The following is a 24,496-nucleotide window of genomic DNA, read 5'->3' as shown; positions in this document are numbered from 1 at the left end:
AAAAACACAATGCCACTAGACTAAAAGTTAATAATAATGAATTAGAATGTGTAACAAGTGCCAAATTCTTAGGGATGAATGTAGACAGCCAATTGAAATGGACAAACCATGTCAACATTTTGGCAAAGAAATTATCCACAGCATGCTATGCCCTTAGAATCCTTGCACCGGTATGCAATAATGCCTGTCTTAAAATAACATATTACAGATATCTACACTCAGTCCTCAGCTATGGGATCATGTTTTGGGGAACAAGTGCCATTAACATACAAACTGTGTTCAAAGTACAAAAAAGAGCCATAAGGATAGTAACAAACAGCAACAACAGGGCCCACTGCCTAGAATTATTTAGAAAGCTAGGCACTCTAACTGTTTCTTGTGAGTATATCTTTCAGAACATAATGTTCATTAAGAAAAATCTCAACATGTACAACACAAACAGCCTAATACATGACCATGAAACAAGAGGTTGTCACCACATCCATCTAGATAGAAAGAACAAGGCAAAGACGCAAAAAAAGTATATTTTATAATGGGATAAAACTGTATAACAAATTACCACAGGAAATTAAAGAAATAAATGAGCCCCTCACTTTCAGACAAAAGCTTAAAACCTTCTTAGTAAGTAAAAGTAGTTGTACTGTAAAAGAATATTTAACATAGATGTAGATTATTAGCAACATATGACATTATCACAAAAATATTATGTAATTATAAATGTGTGTATGACTAGTTATAAAAACTACACAAAATATGAGAATCCTGTTTCATTGTAAATATAAATGTGTGCTCATGTGTTGTAAACTGACAACATCCATACAATATTTATTGTTCCACGGATAAATAAATAAATAAATCAAACAAGCATGAGACTAGCACAGGGGGTGGGAAAAATATGAAAACACCAAAAACACAAAATATTACCATGTATAATGTAGTGAAGAAAAACCGCCGGCAGTCAAAACAGCTTCCAACAGGTTCTGTATGGCTTTGAATTTAATCTTATACCATTATTCCTGAAAAATAGTGAAAACTCTGGTTATGATGAGGGAGGTGGACAGCAATCATGCACCATTCTCTCCAAAGCAGACCACAAAGGCTCAATAATGTAGAGACCTAGTGACAGTGGAAGCCAGGGAAGATGCGACAATTCATATTTGTGCTCGTAGAATCAGTCCTGGATGATGTGCACTGTGTGAACAGGGGCTCTGTCATCTCAGAATACAGTATCACCACTGGGGAACAAATATTATACCTATCAAATGATGTTCTTCCAGTGATCCATAGTCCAGGTTTTAGGGATTTGGTACCATGTTTTTCTGTTACAGGCATTAGTGTCACTGATGAGTGGTTTTGGAATTTCAGCTCACCCCGCAATTTCATGCTTGTGGAATTCCGATCATATTGTTTTGCTGCAGATGGGGTTAGCAGGTGCAACATTCAGTTTTGTAGTGACTTCTGCAAGTGACTTCCTATTATTTTTCGCCATAATTCTCTTCAGTGACTGTCTATCATGATCACTCAGCACACACTTTTGTTTGCTTTGTGACTTAGTGTACAGTGCTTTCCTGCTTTCCCTGTATGCTATATAAATCTTCAAAATGGTGCATCATGAAACACCAAGCACTTTGGTTACCTCGGTTCTGGAAGCACCCACCATATGAGCACCAACAATTTGCCCAAGTTCAATTTCACTCAACTCCACCATAATGTACTCACAACTACATGAGCACTTTCCTGACCATGACTGACATTTGCAACATACTGAGGGCATTTGCACAGATGCCATTTGTGATCAAATACAGCAGTGCCACCTGCAGGCTTGGCTAGCATCTAGATTTATATTGAAGCATGCATTTCTCGCAGCATTTCTGTTATTTGTCTAACCCCCGTATGACATTGTGCTGAACAAGTTTTAGCACAATGAGTGAGAGTTAGGTATCTGACTGAAGCATCAAAGCATACATATTTTCTCTTGAAATTTGTTTAAACCGATCCATTGTAGACCAGAATAAATAAAAAAGTCAACAGTTACAACACTACGAGAAAAAATGATCTTAAATAAAACAAATCACATAAAATACTGCACAAGATGTGGCCACACCATTAGAAGTAATGCATGAGTGAAATCAGTAAATGAAATGAATACTCAAAATTCTTAAGTGTTTATGTTGACAAGAATCTGAACTGGAACTCAAATTTTTAAAATCTGCTATTCTCAGGTTACAGGTAATATCAGATTTTGGAGATAAAAATGTCATATTAGTGAACCTACATTTAACATGTTCATTAAGTTAGGTTTTGTGACATCATATATTGGGGTAACTCTTCACTGAACATGAAAATTTTTGTTGCACGGAAGTATGTAAAACAACAATATGTGGCATCCACTCTAGAACCATAAACAGTTGGGCACACTGACAAAAACTAACAGTACCTTTGTGCTCTTATGAAGTTTGCTATCAACAACCAATCACAGTTTGAAAACAACAGTAACATTCATAAAAGCAATAGTAGATGCAGAAATGACTTTGCTTAGCCTTAGTGTGGCACAGAAAGGAGTCAAGAATTTAGGTATTCAACTGTATTCATTCATTAAAATATAAGATAATCCAATCAGTGATTTAAGAAATTTAGTAGCTAATAAAATTAACTTCAAATGCCAACTGAAATTGTATCTGCTTGACAATTCCTATTACACAGAAGAATTTTTGAAGGTGTAATAATATGGTGTGTGTGTGTGTGTGTGTGTGTGTGTGTGTGTGTGTGTGTGTGTGTGTGTGTGTGTGTGTGTGTGTTTTAAAGAGAGAGTGAGGGATAGATGTCAGAACATAGATAAGCTTAAATCATTGTACATAAAAAAAAAAAAAAAAAAAAAAATACTGAAGACAGTCGTGTTTATGATTAGTATGTTGTCATATCTTTCAATGAGAAATTGTTCTCCAATTGCAAAAATGACACTTTCCACATTATAACAAGATATAGCAATTATATTCCTTGGCATGTGCAATTCACTATGTAACACTTTTGCTTGGCAGAGGATAATTAATATTGCCACAAGGTCCTTCACCACCTGCCTAATTATATAAAGAGCCAGTCTGACAGCAAAGCTGAATTTTAAAGAAAATCGAAACATCAGGGCAGCTCATTCTATTCTACACAAGAATTTTTGTTTAAAATCTTTAATATTATACAACACAAAAATTACACACTTATTTCAATTATTAAAAATAATATGTTTTGCTGTAACAAGTCATCCTATAACCACATCTCAATAAAAATTAATGTAAAAATCTATTGACTGGCTAATTCAACATCATTATGATACATTACACAAACGTCTTACTAAATTTAAAGTACCTTAATGTAGAAATCAAAAAATTTACAAGATTCTATCTTATGTACTAAGTGTCTCATTGAATTTACTATGTTGTTGTACCTTTTAATGTACAGAAATGAATATCCTAATTATAAGTCTAAAATTAATAAAGAGGTATTTGCAGAAAATTCTATTAAAAGCCATATCAAAATTTTGTACTGCTATATGTCTATTGAACAATGGAAAATCCAGGCTGGAATGTAAAAATATTATGAAAAGGATAGTTGACACTCATCATGTAGTGGAGATACTGTGCCACAGATAGGAACAGCAAACAGACTGTTAGAAAGTGAGCTTTTGGCCAACACAACATACACACAAGCAATCACACAAATGCAACTCACGCACACATGACCACAGTCTCTGGCTGCTGAGGTCAGACTGCCTTCAGCAGCACATGATGCAAGTGGCAACTGGATGTTGAGGCTAAGGAGGAGGCTGGAACAGGGAGGGGGAGCGATAGCAGGGTAGAGGTGGGGGATGGTACAGTGCTGCTTGTGAGAGCATACAGGGACAATGTGGAGAGATGGTAGGGCAGCTAGGTGTAGTTGGTAGATTAGATGGCGGGCTGGAGGGAGGGACGGAGTAGCGGAAAAGGAGAGAAGTAACAAGACTGAGGGCACATTGGTGGAAAAGAGGCTGTATAGTACTGGAATGGGAACAGGGAAAGGGTTAGATGGTTAAGGACAATGACTAACAAGGGTTGAGGCCAGGAGGGTTATGGGAATGTAGGATATATTGCAGGGAGAATTCGACCTGCATGATTCATAGAAGCTTGTTGATGGGAAGGATCAGATGGCACAGGCTGTGGTGACGCAGTCACTGAAATGATGAATGTCATGTTGGGTGGAATGCTCAGCAATGAAGTGATCCAATTGTTTCTTGGCCATAGTTTGTTGGTGGCCATTCATGCAGACAGACAGCTTACTGGTTGTCATGCCCACATGGAATGCAGCATAGTGATTGCATCTTAGTTTTCAGATCACATGACTGGTTTCAGAGGTAGCCCTGCCTTTGATTGGTTAGGTGGTGCTTGTGACTGGACTGGAGCAGGTGGTGGTGGGAGGAGTTATGGGACTGGTCTTGCATCCAGGTCTATTACAGGGATATCAGCCATGAGGCAAAGGGTATGGAGCAGAGGTTGTGTAGGGATGGGCAAGGATGTTGTGTAGGTTCAGTGGGCAAGATGTTGTGTAGGTTCAGTGGGTAGCAGAATACCACTGTGGAGGGGTGGGAAGGATAGTCATCGCAGGAGAATTTAGCAGATGGTGAGAAGGTATTCCAAGGAGGTTTGGTCCTGATTGATATGGTTTTGCAGGACTGTGCTTGTGAGGACAAAGGATTGGTGGAATCTGCATAGATGGAGGTCATCGTGGAAGGAAGGTTGGCAGCCGGAGATGGGTAATTTTATGGTAAGGCAATTTGGAGGGATTCCATGATCCAAGAAACAGTGCAGGAACAGTTTGTGGGACTGGGTTCTGGCTAGGGATGAGGAAACTTTTCTGTATTGACGCAACCACCGAGGATGTTCCATTGTGGCTGGTTACTGTGCTTGCACAGAGAAAATCTCTGCTCTTGTTGACCAACACCTTCAACCTATTACCCACAACCTTTCCTCCTATATAAAAGACACCAGTTACTTCCTCCACCGACTCTCCACAGTTAAAACCTCCAATCAGAAGGACGGACATGCAAAAGTTCCACAGTTCCTGGTTCATGGCACATGGTGCCCTGCTCGTCACTACTGATGCCACCTCCCTTTACTCTAACACCCCTAATGCCCATAGCCTTACTGCTATTGAACACTACCTTTCCTAATTTCCAACTGATTCCGAAGCAATAACCTCCTTCATAGCTGCTATGACCAATTATATCCTCACCCACAATTACTTCTCCTTTGAAGGCTTTACATACAAACAAATCTGGTGTATGGCTATGGGCACCTGTGTGGTGCCATGCTATGCCAACCTATTCATGGGCCATCTAGAGGTATTATTCCTAAACACCCAGAATCCCAAACCTGTCACCTGGTTCAGGTTCATTCATGACATCTTTGTGATCTGTATCAGCCAGCCAGTGCGGCCGAGCGGTTCTAGGAGCTACAGTCTGGAACTGCACGACCACTACGGTCGTAGGTTCGAATCCTGCCTCGGGCATGGATGTGTGTGATGTCCTTAGGTTAGTTAGGTTTAAGTAGTTAGTGTTCAGTGCTATTTGAAACATTCGATCTGGATCAACAAGAGGTTATCCACATTCCTCCAGAATTTCAACACCTTCTCCCCCATCACTTCACCTGATCCTACTCACTCCAACAAGCCACCTTTCTCAGTGTTGACCTTGCCCCTACAGACCCTACCAGCCACCAGCAATAGCTCCACTTTGACAGCTGCCACCGATTCCGTATCAAGAAGCCCCTTCCGTACATCCTAGCTGCCCATAACCGTTGCATCTGTAGCGATGAGTGGTCCCTCTAGGATATACCAAGGGTCTCACTGAGGCCTTCACAGACTGTAATTAGCCTCACAACCTTGTAGAAAAACAGTTCTCCCATGCCTTAATGTCTTATCTCTCCAGTCACCACCACCTCTCAAAGTCCCACCATTTGTCCACAGAGGAGCATTCCCCTTGTGATGGAATAACTGCCTCACATTCTCTGCCAGGGTTTTGACTACCTATTGTAGTGCTCTGAAATGAGGAATGTTCTACCCATTGTCCTTCCCACCCCCTCTACAGCAGTATTCTGTCGCCCACTGAACCTACACAACATCCCACCTATCCCTACACATCCGTACTCCGTAACCCTTGTCTCAGGGCTGATATCCCTGTAATAGACCTAGATGAAAGACCTGTCTCATAACTCCTCCCATCACCAACTGCTCCAGTCCAGTCACAAGCATAAAGCCCATCAAATGCAGGGCTATGTGTGAAACCCGTCATATGATCTACACTACTGGCCATTAAAATTGCTACAACATGAAGATGATGTGCTACAGACGCAAAATTTAACTAACAGGAAGAAGATGCTGTGATATGAAAATGATTAGCGTTTCAGGGCATTCGCACAAGGTTGGCACCAGTGGCGACACCTACAATGTGCTGACATGAGGAAAGTTTCCAACCCATTTCTCATACACAAACAGCAGTTGGCCAGTGTTGCCTGGTGAAACATTGTTGTGATGCCTTGTGTAAGGAGGAGAAATGCATACCATCACATTTCTGACTTTGATAAAGGTTGGATAGTAGCCTATCGTGATTGCGTTTTATCGTATCCAATGACTGTTAGCAGAATATGAAATCACTGGGTTCAGGAGGGTAATATTGAACGCCATACTGGATCCCAAGGGCCTCGTGTCACTAGCAGTCGAGATGACAGGCATCTTATCCACATGGCTGTAACGGATTGTGCAGCCATGTCTCGATCCCTGAGTCAACAGATGGGACGTTTGCAAGACAACAACTATCTACACAAACAGTTCGATGATGTTTGCAGCAGCATGGACTATTAGCTCGGAGGCATGGCTGCGGTTACCCTTGACAGTGCATCACAGACAGGAGCGCCTGTGATGGTGTACTCAACGATGAACCTGGATGCATGGATGGCAAAACGTGCCATTGGTTACACGTCTCGGTCATCTCTTGTTCGCATTGACAGCACTTTGAACAGTGGACGTTACATTTCAGATGTGTTACGACCCGTGGCTCTACCCTTCATTTGATCCCTGCAAAACCCTACATTTCAGCAGGATAATGCATGACCACATGTTGCAGGTCCTGTACGGGCCTTTCTGGATACAGAAAATGTTCGACTGCTGCCCTGGCCAGCACATTCTCCAGATCTCTCACCAATTGAAATCGTCTGGTCAATGGTGGCCGAGCAACTGGCTCGTCACAATACGCCAGTCACTACTCTTGATGAACTGTGGTATCGTGTTGAAGCTGCATGGGCAGCTGTACCTGTACACGCCATCCAAGTTCTGTTTGACTCAATGCCCAGGCATATCAAGGCCATTATTATGGCCAGAGGTGGTTGTTCTGGGTACTGATTTCTCAGGATCTATGCACCCAAATTGCGTGAAAATGTAATCACATGTCAGTTCTAGTATAATACATTTGTCCAATGAATACCTGTTTATCATCTGCATTTCTTCTTGGTGTAGCAATTTTAATGGCCAGTAGTGTAAAAGCTAAACTGCAATCTTTGTACTGCATTCTGCATGGGCATGACAACCAACAAGCTGTCTAGTTTGGAAGGTAGGAGACGAGGTACTGGCAGAAGTGAAGCTGTGAGGCCGGGGCATGAGTCGTGCTTGGGTAACTCCTTTGGTAGAGCACTTGCCCGCGAAAGGCAAAGGTCCCGAGTTCGAGTTTCGGTCCGGCACACAGTTTTAATCTGCCAGGAAGTTTAACAAGCTGTCTGTCTGCATTAACAGCCACCTACAAACCGTGGTGAAGAAACAGTCGGACCATCCCATTACTGAGCATGCCACCCATCATGACATTCTTCATTTCAATGACTGCCCCACCACAGCCTGTGCGATATGGATCCTTCACACCAACACAAGCGTTTCTGAAATGCACAGGTGGGAATTCTCTCTGAAATATATCCTACATTCCAATAACCCTCCTGGCCTCATCATTTGTCCTTTTCCATCTACTGTCAGTTCCACAAGAAAGTACACACCAGAATTTTAAATGTAACATCTGCAGTGACATCTCTGTTAGTGGTACTGAACCTGTAATCAGTGGGCTTTTGCACAGTGTATACATAAACAATGTTTGTTTTAAATGTAACGTCTGCAGCAACATCTCTGGTAGTGGGCTTGAATCTGTAATCAGTTGGGTTTTGCACAGTGTATTCATAAACAATGTGAGAATTGAATGTTTTGTTTTGTCTGTTGCATTTTAAAATGAGCGCAAAATATCTGAATCATCATGAGGCAGTGTTTCTTGCAAATCATCTTGTTGGAGCTGGTTTCCTATTTAATGCATAGTGTATGAAGCATGAGATGTTGCTTCAATGGACTGTCAAATACCCAGTAAAAGTACATGCTTGGGGATGTGTCTCTAAACACAGTTTTGTCTATTTGCACTTATTTACAGCTAATTTAGATGCTGAAAAAATGTTCAATGTATATCAAGAACGCCTTCAGAGGTCCGTTAAGAAGCTATTTTGTTTGAATGAGGCAACCTGGGTGGTTCAAGAGGATAATGAGCCGAAACATCGCAGCTGTTTCAGTACAGCATGGAAACAAGACAATGCGGTGTCCACAATGGACTGGCCTGCATTGTCTCCGGATGCAAATGTGATCAAAAATGTTTGATATTATATTAAGACGAAGCGTAAAGGAAAGCCAATATACACCTTGAATTATCTGTCTATAAAATCAGGACGATACGGAGATCATTACTGAGAGAATATGCAGAAAATGTCGTGAAAAGCATGCCAAAAAGGTGCTAAGCTATAATCAATAATGGGGGCAATTGGATTAATTATTAGGTAAGTGTGCAATGAATAATAACATGTATTTTTATGTAAACATGTGTGTCTCTTATTTCATGTAGATAACGGCACACACTTTCTTGTGGAATGGAGTGTAGCCCTTCCCTGTATCCAGTCCAAAACTACACAGCCCTCTGTTCCATCAACACATCCTCAGTCTCTTTACTTCTCTCCTTTTCTGCTACACCCCTCCTCTCCCCTCCCTCCATCTAATCTCCTTACTGAACCTAGCTGCCCTACCGTCTCTCCACCTCATCCCTGTATGCTCCTACAAGCAACAATTTAATGTCCCCCACACCTAGCATGCTATTCCTCCCTCTCTTTGCCCTAGCCTCCTCCCTACCCCCATCATCCGACTGCCTCTCCATTTGTGCGCTACTGCACGCAGTCTGGCCTCAGCAGCCAGAGACTTTGGTCATGTATGTGTGAGTTATGTTTGCATGATTACATGTGTGTTTGTTGTCTATTTTTGATGATGGCCTTGTTGATCAAAGGCTCACTTTGTGACAGTAATTCCGTCTCTAATGACCTCTTTGTCGACGGGACGTTAAACACTAATCTCCTCCTCCTCCTGTGACAGTAATTTTGTTGTACCTATCTGTGACTCAGCATCTGTGCTATATGGTGAGTAGCAACTATGCTTCTCATTATATTGTTATGAGTCTGTTGAGACTGACTTTAATGTTCATGTAATCTAAAAAAAGTAATTAATTTTGCCAATTGTATACTGAACTGAAAGCCACTAAAATATGTGAGTAACAAAAGTTTACCTGGGATTTAATCTTGGGGAATTCTAGTAACGAGTTCTGCCAAGTTAGAAAAATGTATCATATCTTTGTTCTCTTACTTACCACAGATTTTTAGTTAATTTGAAGTGGGTTATTTGTTCAGAACACTGTTGAATTAATAAAACTTCAGTCTTTATTTTAAAAGAGTCAATTCCTATAAAGTTTAACAGAATGTCGTTTCTCTCATTGCGTTTTCCCATTTTTGTCTGTGCTAGAGAGGAATATCAGCCTTGGAAACAAAACAGACTATGTCTGATTTTCATTTTTTAAATTACATTTGATGTTCAGCACATCATGCACCTGTGAGCACCTGCCCTACGCATGGATAATCGGTGGATTGAATGAATGTAGATCTAATTGCAAAAGAAAGCTTATGGGTGAATTTTGGTGGACTTCTTTGGTGTAGCTTTATGGCAGAGCCTCATAAACAGCAGTTGAGTTCAACTTCCATAGCTGGCTTGAGGTGCCTCTCGGGCCAGTCCAGCATTCTATGTGCGGGTTTCCGTAAAGGGCACCCTCATGAATGGCTCTTTCAGAGCCATGCGACAGGTATGCATTTGTTCAAACTTTTAGACATTGAACTGATGGAAAATTTTGTGAAAGAGTAAACAGATGCGGCCTCTCCTGTTTTCTGATTGGAGGAGATACCTGGTACCACTAAAGAATTCGTGTTGTTAATTGATGTGTCGCATCTGTGCATATTTAGATGGTGATTTTGGATGGGAGTTTGTTCAGATTTTTCGAATAAGGACCTTTATGTAAATTTTAAAGTCATTTATTAGAAGCATTATGGAGTCCTCACAGGTGATAATCTCGCTATCATTTAGCTAAATTCAGATGGGATTGAATTTGTCCTCTAACCGGTCGTTTCTCACTTCATTTATTGTGATTCCAATTGAGTTTCAGATCTGACCACTCAGCTTTTGCTGGAAAATTGTGGGAGTTATTCTGTGAATGTTTGAGTCTTTGTGTGTGCGAGGATATGCACGTCAGTGTTGCACACTGACCCAGCCTATTCCTCGCTGAATAACGATGGTTAATGCAGTTTAGCCTCGTGGAACCATAGAATTAGAATTTTTGTATGTGTTCCATGTTTAACTAGGTTCAGGGGTACGCTCCACTTTGTAAATAAATGTGTTCTAATCATCAATTTAGTTCATTAAACTTTTCTCCAGTGTTTTCTAGCATGCAGTCCTTCCTCCTGTGATCACTAACCTCTTGCACCTGTAACAGAAAGTTACTAGAAACATTTAATAAAGTTCAGTCCCCGAGCAGTCGGTTTTAAGTGCGCTAGTTAGATTCCTTCCCCTTTGAGTATTTTATTTGGAATAGAATGCAGGGCAAAACTTAAGTTGACGTGTCTGGGGCTTCGGATGACTTGACACTCAGGGGTAAATTTTAAGCAGTGTTTTCTCCAGTAGGAAGATCGCGGCAACTAAAGTCCCTGCTACAGGCCGTAATATCGTCCCAGCAAACAATCAGCTACTAATATTTAGACACAAAGGAATTACAGACATTGGCTGCAAACGGGCATTGATTGAAATCAAATCAGACACAGTGGTTATTGCAGCTGTACGGACTACCCTAGCACGCCCCCCTGTGAGATGCAGATTCTCAACTCATCCACACAATGGTAATGTAGTGCCCCTTGCCCATTACCATCATTACTTGTGGAATTTCGCCAATTCCGGTAAGAGTACAAGCCTGGTGTGCATCTGCTCTGAAGAGATCATTAGCTGCCTGAAGTTTCAGATGAGGTTATCTCGAAAACTATACATCGGGTAAAAATAATGGGTAAGACAAGTTCGTAAGCTCAAAGGGTGACATCAAATGATACTACACGTGACCTCCAGCCCCCGCCCCCTTGGGTGGGGCGGGGGGCAACTTTTAACTCTTAAATGGAAACACTTTTATTGCAGATTCGGATTCTCCATGAAAAAGTAATCAAGTTTTAATCAAGTTTTGTCTGAAACATTTTTTAAACCGTTGACAGATGGTGCTGAAATGGAGAAAAAAGTAAAATTGGGGAAGAAAAAATGGTTCAAATGGCTCTGAGCACTATGCGACTTAACTTCTGAGGTCATCAGTCGCCTAGAACTTGGAACTAATTAAACTTATCTAACCTAAGGACATCACACACATCCATGCCCGAGGCAGGATTCGAACCTGTGGCCGTAGTGGTCGCTCGGTTCTATACTGTAGCACCTAGAACCGCATGGCCACTCCGGCCAGCAATTGGGGAAGAACTCTGATTTATTTAGGAATATCTGAGAAAGACGCATCCAGTCCATAAAAAATGTGCACCAATTCTTTTGTTACGCCGAATTAAGCTATTTTTGTACAAAATGTACTGTATCCTACTTTTAGCATTACCCAGGAACAACGACATGGACGTAGTAGAATGATGTTCCCATGGGATGCTTCATTAGTGTGTTTGCCTCTCACATGTTGGGGTGCTTCATTAGTGTGAGTCCCCTTGTCTCTAACAATCTGGGATACTTAATTAATGAAATTAGCCATGAAGAAATTGTTCAAAATTATCCCAATTTATTTCTATGCATAAAGTCAATCGTCTGCAAAAGCTGTCCACTGTTTTGAGCAGCACATCCTGTGATATAGCTGCACATGCTCTTCAAATGCGTTGCTCCATATTGATTCGGATTCTGGGCTGTCATTCATAAACAATATTTTTTAAATAATCCCACAAGAAGAAATCAAGAGGTGTTAGGTCTGGTGAACGTGGAGGCCACTGAGTTGGTCTGCCGCGTCCTACCCACCGACCAGGGTACTGCAAATTTAAAACATTCCACACATTTTTAGCATAATGGGGAGCTGCTCCGTTCTGTAGGAACAACATTCGTTGCCTAGTTTCTAAATCAAAATCTTCCATTAGCTCCAACAAATCATCGCAGAGAAGTTGCAAATAAGATTCCCCAGTAACATTTCGGTAAAAAAAATACGGTTCTATCATGAAACCGTTTAAAATTCCACACCAGCCCATAACGACCATTTGTCAATCGGTCTGTGCCAGTGTGGATTGACAGGGACCAATAACGACAATCATGACGATTTAAGTCGCCATTGTTTTTGAATGTGGCTTCATCGGTGAACATAACGTATCTAAAAAAATCATTGTCCCCTCTTATCATTTCCAGGGCCCATTGGCAGAAATGCACGCGTATTTGCATATTTTTGTCGTTAATGCCTGTGCCAGTGTGATATGATACACATGATAATTATGTGGCTTCAAAATCCTCAAAACAGCTGATTTCGGTATCCCAGTTTGTCTTTGAATCGCACGACTACTGATTTCGGGATCCAGTTGAGCACAGGAGAGAACGGTAAAGGTATGAGCGACATTTTCATTGTATTCGCGATGACAAGTTGGACAGTGCATGTATCCATTTGGAGCTCGTTGAGTGCAATTTCGAATAATGTTTTCGCTTGGATGTCGTCTGTTTGGGAAACGATCCGCATACGATTGCGCAACTGCAGCGTAATTGTTATGGCATTCACCTAAAATTGGCATCATATCAACAGTCTCTACTTTATACTGATCCATAGTTCGCAGTTTGGCCATGGTAGCGCCACAGTCGGGTGAGTAATGCAATTGTGAAGAGTTCCCTAATGAGATTTTAATACCATTCCGTCTCCCTCCATCTGTAAAAAACTGGCTTAATTTGAGGTAATGAAAGAATTGGTGCACATTTTGTACCAATTTGATGCATCCTTCTCGGATCATTCTAAATAAATGGGAGTTCTTCCCCAATTTTAATTTTTCTCGATTTCAGCTCCATCTGTCAATGGTTAAAAAAATGTTTCAGACAAAACTTGATTACTATTTTATGGAGAATCCGAATCTGCAATAAAACATGGGTGTTCGATTTAAGATCGAAAAGTTGCTCCCTGCCCCACCCCAAGGGGTGGGGGCTGGGGGTCACGTGTAGTATCATTTGATGTCCCCCTTTGAGCTTACAAACTTGTCTTACCCTCTATTTTTTCCTGATGTATAATTTTTTAGTTAATCTCATCCGAAACTTCTGATGGACCACCCTGTATATATACACTACTGGCCATTAAAATTGCTACACCAAGAAGAAATGCAGATGATAAACGGGTATTCATTGGACAAATATATTATACTAGAACTGACATGTGATTACATTTTCATGCAATTTGGGTGCATAGGTCCTGAGAAATCAGTACCCAGAACAACCACCTCTGGCCATAATAACGGCCTTGATACGCCCGGGCATTGAGTCATACAGAGCTTGGATGGCGTGTACAGGTACAGCTGCCCATGCAGCTTCAACACGATACCACAGTACATCAAGAGTAGTGACTGGCATATTGTGACGATCCAGTTGCTCAGCCACCATTGAAAATTTGTGAGAGATCTAGAGAATGTGCTGGCCAGGGCAGCAGTCGAACATTTTCTGTATCCAGAAAGGCCCGTACAGGACCTGCAAAATGCGGTCGTGCATTATCCTGCTGAAATGTAGGGTTTTGCAGGGATCAAATGAAGGGTAGAGCCACGGGTCGTAACACATCTGAAATGTAACGTCCACTGTTCAAAGTGCTGTCAATGCGAACAAGAGATGTCCGAGATGTGTAACCAATGGCACCCCATACCATCACGCCGGGTGATACGCCAGTATGGTGATGACGAATACACGCTTTCAATGTGTGTTCACCACGATGTCGCCAAACATGGATGCGACCATCATGATACTGTAAACAGAACCTGGATTCATCCGAAAAAAATGAGGTTTTGCCATTCGTGTACCCAGGTTCATTGTTGAGTACACCATCGCAGGCACCCCTGTCTGTGATGCAGCGTCAAGGGTAACCGCAGCCGTGGTCTCCGAGCTGATAGTCCATGCTACTGCAAATGTCGTCGAACTGTTCGTGCAGATGGTTGTTGCCTTGCAAACATCCCCATCCGTCGACTCACAGATCGAGACGTGGCTGCACGATCCGTTACAACCATGCGGATAAGATGCCTATCACCTCCACTGCTAGTGATACGAGGCCATTGAGATCCAGCATGGCGTTCCATATTACCCTCCTGAACCCACTGATTCCATATTCTGCTAACTGTGATTGGATCTCGACCAACACGAGCAGCAATGCCGCGATACGATAAACCGCAATCGCGATAGGCTACAGTCCGACCTTTATCAAGGTCGGAAATGTGATGGTATGCATTTCTTCTCCTTGCACGCAGCATCATATTAACGTTTCACCAGGCAACGCCGGTCAACTGTTGTTTGTGTATGAGGAATGGGTTGGAAATTTTCCTCATGTCAGCATGTTGTAGGTGTCGCCACGGGCGCTAACCTTGTGTGAATGCTCAGAAACGCTAATCATTTGCATATCACAGCATCTTCTTCCTGTCGGTTAAATTTCGCGTCTGTAGCACGTCATCTTCGTGGTGTAGCAATTGGAATGACCAGTAGTGTATATATATTGGATAGTCAATAAACAGCAAGCGTCTGTTGGTGGAAACCTTGTGGAACATTGGTACTCGTACAACTTAACACAAGCACCACCTGACGTTCAAAGACAACATTGCCATTAGTCACATGGTCTGGTGGGTATATGCATATGTGATGCCGTTAGCATCCACATGCGGCATGAGAGGCTATGAGTCTGCATAACTAGAACAGAGTAATTTGTAATGATGAACCTTGTATTCAAGTGTATTTCACTGATATTCCTGCAAGAAAAGAAATATTTAACTACATTTTGTGGAGCATAGGCCTCTAGCGATGATGTAAAGCCTGGCAAATACTTAAGTAGCCAAATATCAACATTTAGAGCTTTGACACATTTGTTAGGTAACTGAAGTCTCTGACTAGAGACGGGTCTGGTATCTTGAAGTAATACTAACTTGTCAAATGACTTTCATTGGGGCTGAAGAGCAAAGCACTGTATACCATTTCTCACACGTAAGAGTTTCCAATTCGTTGAAAAATACTCGAGAATGGTATAGAGAACTTAACTGATTTCAGAATTCAGATAGTAATGGCTCTATAATATTCAGATGTAACAATGTGGTAGCCTGGGGAAGGCGTGTTACTTCATCCTCATGTTCATTGAAACAGTATTGGTCATTTACAATGTTTTGAGAAGGTGTACTATCGATTAGGAGGATATATTCAAATGGTTCAAATGGCTCTGAGCACTATGGGACTCAACATCTTAGGTCATAAGTCCCCTAGAACTTAGAACTACTTAAACCTAACTAACCTAAGGACATCACACACACCCATGCCCGAGGCAGGATTCGAACCTGCGACCGTAGCAGTCCCGCGGTTCCGGACTGCAGCGCCAGAACCGCACGGCCACCGTGGCCGCGAGGATATATTCAATTCTGAGAACAAAGACTGTATTATTTAATAAGTAATGCCAACTGAAGGAACAGTGAACTCGCATGTGATTGGATCGCAACTGGAATTCCCAAATTATGTTTTGTCCAGCTGCAAAATACGGCTGAGGCATACAATAAGGTGCCTACAACTACCTAGGTTAAGTACCTATGGCTGTCATCAGCGCTTCAAGTGTGGGAACCGTTTCTCCTGCAACTGATTAAATAAAGAATATGTGTCAATATATTACTGACTTTGATTTGAATTTCGTGATGTGAGATGCAGCACAGGGTGAGTCTTTATCATTTTTGCTGGGATGCTTGGGGAGGGAGGGGATAGGAGTAGGAGGGTGGGACGTCCCTTGCTGGTGGCACTGTGCACTACCTCAGTCAATCCCTGCATTTCAAGATGAATGCACACATGAAAATTTTCCAGTTAGACGCCACCTCCAAACTGCGGCAGTCTAATTATGTAATTAGAGCATTTAGTTTCTGGATGTGAGCTTTCCCCAACAAATAAAAGTGAGATCCAGCCCCTGCGAATTGAATTTTATAAATAAACTGTATATCCTATGCTATATAAATGAAATTCCTGTCGCTATATCCTTCCTCTCCAGCACAGACGGCAGCTTACAGCCCATGGCAAAATCCATTCTCAGTCAGGCATTTGCCTTGGAAAGAGTTCTCGTGTGGATCAGTATTCCCCTGGGGTTTGCTGGGTAAACACTGCTTTTTGGTGGCTCGTTCCGACGGCGACCAATGGCCCGTGGAGGCCAGGCAGTGGGATGGTACAGGAGGAGAAACAGAGAGAGAGAGAGAGAGAGAGAGAGAGAGAGAGAGAGACAGCATTGTTTCGACAGGAATTTTCCGGATGATTTTGTTCAGGGATTAGTGCGACTTCTGGTCTGTCAGTCGTGCACGTGTTGACATCTCTTGGATACCAGCACGTCTCGTGGCCACTGACGGAATGCGTCGCTTTGTGAGGTCCCGAGTGACGTGCATGTGCGGTGTGACAAGAACTGGGTACGGGTGGCTGATGGTGTATGCTTTACGATTGAAAGATTTTTGACGGTGTAATTACGTATGATGTGTGTTTCGTGATGGTATTCTTGCTTGATCGGAATGAAAAAGCATCGCAATTGTTTAAATATTCAATTGTTTAAATATTCTATCCCGTAAATTGTTTAAATAAACAATATTCCACATATTGCCTAAATTGTTGAAGCAACATTCCATACACTGCAATCGATTTCCCACCAGATTCTTTACATAAATAAAGAAACTTTATTGTTTAAATTGTTTAGACAATATTCCATACACTGCAATTGATTTCCCTCCAAATGGCCTATCAACTGAGTCCTTTTCCCGCCAATTTCCGGGAGGGAGAGGGGAGGGGAAGGGCTGGGGGTTTCCCAGAGGGGGAGGGGTTAATTAATTGATCAATTTAATTATGTAGTCAATAAAATTGATAGAGTGAGAGGGGGCTATTCGTATAACTCAGGCCTGAAAGTGTACCTGCATCAATGTGGGGAAAGTTGGAGGTTTCCTGAGGGGATGGGAGGAGGAGGGTGAAGGGGAGGGGTGGAGTGATATGGGAAAACATTTAATCAAACAATGGGTTAAGGACTTATCAATCAAAGGGAAAGATTATCCCCAAGAATAACAATACGTTAAGGACATGTCAATGAAAGGAGAACGATAGTTTTTCCCCTGAATGTGTGCTTCTCCCTGATGTAGGCAACCCGCAGTGTGAGGAGACATTGTCTTTGCCCTGCTACTAACGGTCTTCTACAACTATGAAAGTGTTATTCTGTTTCATGTCCTCCCTCCTGGTGCAAAGATCAACTCTGAAGTGTATTCTGCTACCCTCAGGAAACGTAAGAAACGATTTCAGTGTGTTCATCGCCACAAAAATTCAAATGAACCTCTCCGTCTTCATGACAACGCAAGGCCTCATGCAAGGGTAATAAGACTTCATTGGACTGTTCTTCTTCATCCACCCTACAGCCCAGATTTCGCATTTTCCGACTTCCATCTGTTGGGCCCAATGAAAGATGCACTTCGTGTGAAGCTGCAGCAAGACGTCGGGTCCGACGTCGACCAGTAGAATGGTAGAATGCGGGCGTACAGGTCCTCCCAGTAAGGTGGCGTAAGACCGTCGCATTGGACGGAAGTTATGTTGAAAACCAGGCTTTGTAGCCAAAAGAGCGGGGAGCAATGTGGTGTATTGGAATCCTGAATAAAACCAACCTGCCCTCAGAGAAAAAGTGTTGCATTACTAATTGAACGCTCCCTGTAGAAACAGGTTTTTCTCTTCATTTCTTGTTGAATCGGCATTATAAAGAATCACGTTTTGCACACAACACTTAGAAAAAAGCCAAATGTTGTTCACTATTACCTTGTTTCCTTCGAACATCCAGGTAAGCAGGCCACGATGGTCAGTTAGAACTGTCAGGAACAGATTTTAAGTGAAGAATTTAGAGATTTTGTTCATTCTCCTTTGTAACATTCACATACGGACTGTGAAGGCAAGATTAGACAGATGACAGTACGCACACGGACACTGAAGCAGTCCCGCTTCGCGTGCTCCCTTCGCGATTAGAACGAGAAGAACGCCTAACATGGGGTACAATGCTAAGAACCCTCTGCCATGCACTTCACACTGTTCTGCAGAGTGTAAGCGTGGATGCAGATTAAATAGTACTGCAGAAATCAGACTGTGTCAAAATCAAATCGCAGTTTACACCGTCAGCAAATACACAGTTATTAGAAATTTTGCGAAAATTGACATATGTCCTCCGAGAGGATCTGAAATAACTTATTCTAAAACAGATTTTTTATTGTCCGTCTAGACCACTTTATTTTTTTGACTTTTTTAAAAAATATGAAAAGCAATGTAATGTAATGGAAATATGGGATATATAGAACATTATGGACGGTATTTCAAAAAGATTTATCCGACTTCCCAAGACAACATCCTTTACCTGGATGAAGATGTAAACTTGGGGTACATTTTAACATAAGCACAGACTTCAAAGTTGTTATTTTTAAAAGAACCGCCGGATTTTACAAGCATTTATATTTTACATAGATATTCATACAATAGATGGTTCAAATGGATCTAAGCGCTATGGGACTTAACATCTGAGGTCATCAGTCCCCTAGACTTAGAACTACTTAAACCTAACTAAACTAAGGACATCACACACATCTACGCCCGCGGCAGGATTCGAACCTGCGACCGTAGCAGCAGCGCGGTTCCGGACTGAAGCGCCTAGAACCGCTCGGCCACACCGGCCGACAGATATTCATAGAACACTGAGGTACGTTTTACAATTTCCTTTACGATCAAAGTTTCCATTTACCTTTCACAAATGCTCCATGTGCTCCGGATGCACTACAAAAATCCAGACGATAGTCAGACTCAATTGATACTTCATGCGAGCATGTTCGAAGCTGCTGCTGCTGCTTGGGAGCACGACGGAGTACAAGCTTTGCCATACGTTATGATCACACACCCTATCAAGAACCATGTCCGGCCTTTTTTAATGTTCAAGGGACCATCACGATTCGCGGCGGCTTCAGCGTAACTATTGTCTTTGAATAAAAGGGTGATTTCTGTTCGTCTCAGTGCGTGTTTCTTTCAGTTACTTTCTGTACTTTACTGTACTGTACAGTACTATGCTGTGCTGCACTATACTGTAGCAATTCTTTTTATGCATGGTCCAAGTGTCATTGAGATATGTTACATGGCAGTTACACTTCGAAATACTTTCGCCCTTGAGTTTTACATACCAGTGTATTTTCAAAACTCTACATGTCGTTATCACCATCGTTTAGGGCTTGTAGCAACTGAATTATGTTATAGTTTGGAACATAAACAACTCGGTCATCAGAGGACTTCCATCTCATGTGTGATGAAACGTGACCAACTTGTTTCGACACATTCCTCTACACGAACTAAGATTTATGCGATGTACTCCATTCCCCTGTCACATCCTGGGTATAAAATCGAGACTTCAGTTTCATAACTAAGGTGATTCCAAGTCAGCAACAGGTGTTTGTGGGGTATTGCAATCTCCGTGTATACATCTACTTGACAGATGTCCTGTTTACAGAGTTAGTGGCGGCATGACGTGTAATTTCACATGTCAAACACCGCTGCTGTGCATTTATCTGTTTCCTTGTAAGAGGTATCCTCCATTACTAACGATCATTTTCTATAGGAGTGATGCGAGCATAGTATAATTTCTGAACCGTGATTGGATGTGGACAGTGGCCACTATACATCTCTGGAAAGCTATATTGTGCATGTCTCACATAGAATCGATGTTAAGGAAGTAGTTTTTTTTATTTTACAGTTTGTCACCATAGATTGTCATAGAGGAACCTGCAAGAAGGATGTCTGTCATGCGCAGAAAATATATTTCTTACATTGGAATATTAACAGCATTGCATTCCTCATAACTAATAAGTCGAACAATCTAACATTATAGCGTATTTTAAGTGCAGAGCCATATAGCCTTAGGAGTGCATGTGTTTATGTTCTCTCTTACCAATACCAATCCCAGTCACTAGAACAATACTTTAGAATTATGCAAAATACCTCGAACTCCTTCCGTCTGAAGCTCCATTATGCATAAAAGCAACCCGTTTCTCGTTCTTCTTAACCGTGTGCTATTACATCACAACACTTTCATATCTACCACTATACGCCGATAAGGGGTGCTAACCTCCTCGACATGCACAAATCTGAAGAAATCTTGTGTACTTGGATGGGTGCGGAACAGCAATTATGGACTCTGCACACCACATTCGTTCACAAGACGAGGCATGTAGCAGTCTACTTCTGGTCAGTTGCAGATGAAATCGGTGACAGTGATGCAGGGTGGGTTCGTCAAAGACAGTGCAACGAGATCTTTCAATCTCTAACATTATCCTATGAATGTGAGAATGCCCTGTGACATCCATCTAGATAGAGCAAGATCGTAAATTACGCACTATGCTCGAAGTGCTAGAAATATGTAGATCGCTGTCTGGTATACATTGATGTATATGTTCGAGAATTAACAATGAATGGACGTACTGCACAGTCGTCTGTCTACATTCACAATGGTACTCGCAAAGTAGAGGAGGGGTGGTTTAGCGATGATACAGAATCTGGGAAGCATGCTGCCGCATCATTGGTCAGTGTTGAAATTATGATAAAATTGCTAAAATTGTTCACACTATCAACTGTGATGCTTATTATTACAGTGCACTGACAGTATCTCTTCCATACCATCTGTCCACTGGTTCGCTGTTGATTACAGCACAATAACTGTCTGACATCGCTTGTTTGAGATGGAGAAAGAGTCTTGGTGTAGGGGCAACAGCTTCTGGGGATGGCTTGCATCGAAACAGTGATCACGTACATGACTGCAATATAAGGAATCAACCGAAATGAAACACAGAGCCATCAGCTATCCAGTCACTGTGACAGATGAGTTTAAACGTACTGGCCATCAGTGACCTTTGGATAGAAGTTTGGGAACGCTCCACAACGCCACAAAACTCTCCCGGTTTCCTTATTGGTGTGAGTGTGTGTGTGTGTGTGTTGCGGGAGCAGCAGCAACAATATGATTTACACCATGCAACGTCTAGTTTTGTGTGAGAGGCAATGGATCGAAAAGTGTTAATGTCAGTTTAGAACCTGACTCAGACCTCGAAGTTGATGCGGAAAAATCAAAATGTATGGTGGTGTACAAAGTGTGTTACAGCAGAAAACAACAATGTTTGAAACAACTACACAGCGTCACAGGGAGCCTCTCTTGCTACTGATAGTCTGTGGGATTTGGTCCTCCTCCTCCTATAGTACAGGTGTTGACACTTTACACTGATCTCTGCAGTGGATGAATACCTGTGTATTTAATAGGATCACCACATAGTCTCGATGCTGGCATGCATATGGTATTTGTTTTAGATGTATCGGGCGAGAGATGCGTTAAAAATCTTATCGAGTTCTCTATTGGATTAAGTTTTTATAGTTCGTTATTTCTCTCTGTTGGATGGTACAGAATAACGATGATAGAATGTTGGGGTGATAGACGTGAAGGGATCCTGAGGGATGAAGATCTGCTTCAGACTACAGTACCTGTCTGATGTTGGGTCTTCCTAATTTACCTGATAAGGAACACCACCGTTACTGTTTGTACTGTGTTTTATACTACCTCACGTTGCAGGAGTGAGCTTCGTTTGGTGCTGAGCTTACACATCATACACGAATGGTGGAGCTATCACAACATGTTCCCATTGCCACCGAATGGTCAAAACACGCCACTTAGCTGAATTACTTTCTAAACTCGGTCATTTTAATATGAGCTTACACTGTCGGCGATGTGTAACCGCACTTTCGGTGTGTTAATACACACTCCAGCGATCACCATCTCCATTCAGTGTCACGGTATTGGTGTGGGAAAACCACTTCATTCAGAATTAATGTCATACCTCGATTGATAAGGCTTGTATAGTTTTTAAAATGGGTATCGTTAGCGATACTATTCAGCAACTGTAGAGCCAAGAGCGATTGTGACAGTAACATAGTCGTTGCGATCGTGTTTTTAAATCTGGCGGCTTGTAAGACGATTACGCCTCTCTTTTTAAGACACAGTGGTACCACTCGCAAGAAAAAGTTTTGAGACATGTCCACCAATCGTTGATTTTCGCTCAGTATTGTTTCATATCGCCCGCATTCAGTTACTGGCGAAGTACTACACTTAGTAATAGGAGATGTGTGATAGATTCGCCTTGTTCATCAGGCTTATAAGGTGTGTGTGTGTTCCAACATGAGTAAAGAAAATGGATATGTACCATCGTAAGGGAAGCTACGGATCTGACGTGGAATACTGTGATAGCCGCAAAGAGAATGAAATATTTTCTTTTTACTTGAAAAATTATGTGAAGTCATAAGAATGGCACAGTCGTCAAGTTGGGGTATTTCCCGCACTTTAGTCATTGTCGAATGTTGTCCTATTGAGGATACCATCGTAATACACTCCTGGAAATTGAAATAAGAACACCGTGAATTCATTGTCCCAGGAAGGGGAAACTTTATTGACACATTCCTGGGGTCAGATACATCACATGATCACACTGACAGAACCACAGGCACGTAGACACAGGCAACAGAGCATGCACAATGTCGGCACTAGTACAGTGTATATCCACCTTTCGCAGCAATGCAGGCTGCTATTCTCCCATGGAGACGATCGTAGAGATGCTGGATGTAGTCCTGTGGAACGGCTTGCCATGCCATTTCCACCTGGCGCCTCAGTTGGACCAGCGTTCGTGCTGGACGTGCAGACCGCGTGAGACGACGCTTCATCCAGTCCCAAACATGCTCAATGGGGGACAGATCCGGAGATCTTGCTGGCCAGGGTAGTTGACTTACACCTTCTAGAGCACGTTGGGTGGCACGGGATACATGCGGACGTGCATTGTCCTGTTGGAACAGCAAGTTCCCTTGCCGGTCTAGGAATGGTAGAACGATGGGTTCGATGACGGTTTGGATGTACCGTGCACTATTCAGTGTCTCCTCGACGATCACCAGTGGTGTACGGCCAGTGTAGGAGATCGCTCCCCATACCATGATGCCGGGTGTTGGCCCTGTGTGCCTCGGTCGTGTGCAGTCCTGATTGTGGCGCTCACCTGCACGGCGCCAAACACGCATACGACCATCATTGGCACCAAGGCAGAAGCGACTCTCATCGCTGAAGACGACACGTCTCCATTCGTCCCTCCATTCACGCCTGTCGCGACACCACTGGAGGTGGGCTGCACGATGTTGGGGCGTGAGTGGAAGACGGCCTAACGGTGTGCGGGACCGTAGCCCAGCTTCATGGAGACGGTTGCGAATGGTCCTCGCCGATACCCCAGGAGCAACAGTGTCCCTAATTTGCTGGGAAGTGGCGGTGCGCTCCCCTACGGCACTGCGTAGGATCCTACGGTCTTGGCGTGCATCCGTGCGTCGCTGCGGTCCGGTCCCAGGTCGACGGGCACGTGCACCTTCCGCCGACCACTGGCGACAACATCGATGTACTGTGGAGACCTCACGCCCCACGTGTTGAGCAATTCGGCGGTACGTCCACCCGGCCTCCCGCATGCCCACTATACGCCCTCGCTCAATGCCCGTCAACTGCACATACGGTTCACGTCCACGCTGTCGCGGCATGCTACCAGTGTTAAAGACTGCGATGGAGCTCCGTATGCCACGGCAAACTGGCTGACACTGACGGCGGCGGTGCACAAATGCTGCGCAGCTAGCGCCATTCGACGGCCAACACCGCGGTTCCTGGTGTGTCCGCTGTGCCGTGCGTGTGATCATTGCTTGTACAGCCCTCTCGCAGTGTCCGGAGCAAGTGTGGTGGGTCTGACACACCGGTGTCAATGTGTTCTTTTTTCCATTTCCAGGAGTGTATTTA

This window comes from Schistocerca americana, chromosome 1 (genome assembly GCF_021461395.2).
Source record: "Schistocerca americana isolate TAMUIC-IGC-003095 chromosome 1, iqSchAmer2.1, whole genome shotgun sequence".
Lineage (NCBI taxonomy): Eukaryota > Metazoa > Arthropoda > Insecta > Orthoptera > Acrididae > Schistocerca > Schistocerca americana.
Note: the sequence above shows the minus strand (reverse complement) of the source record.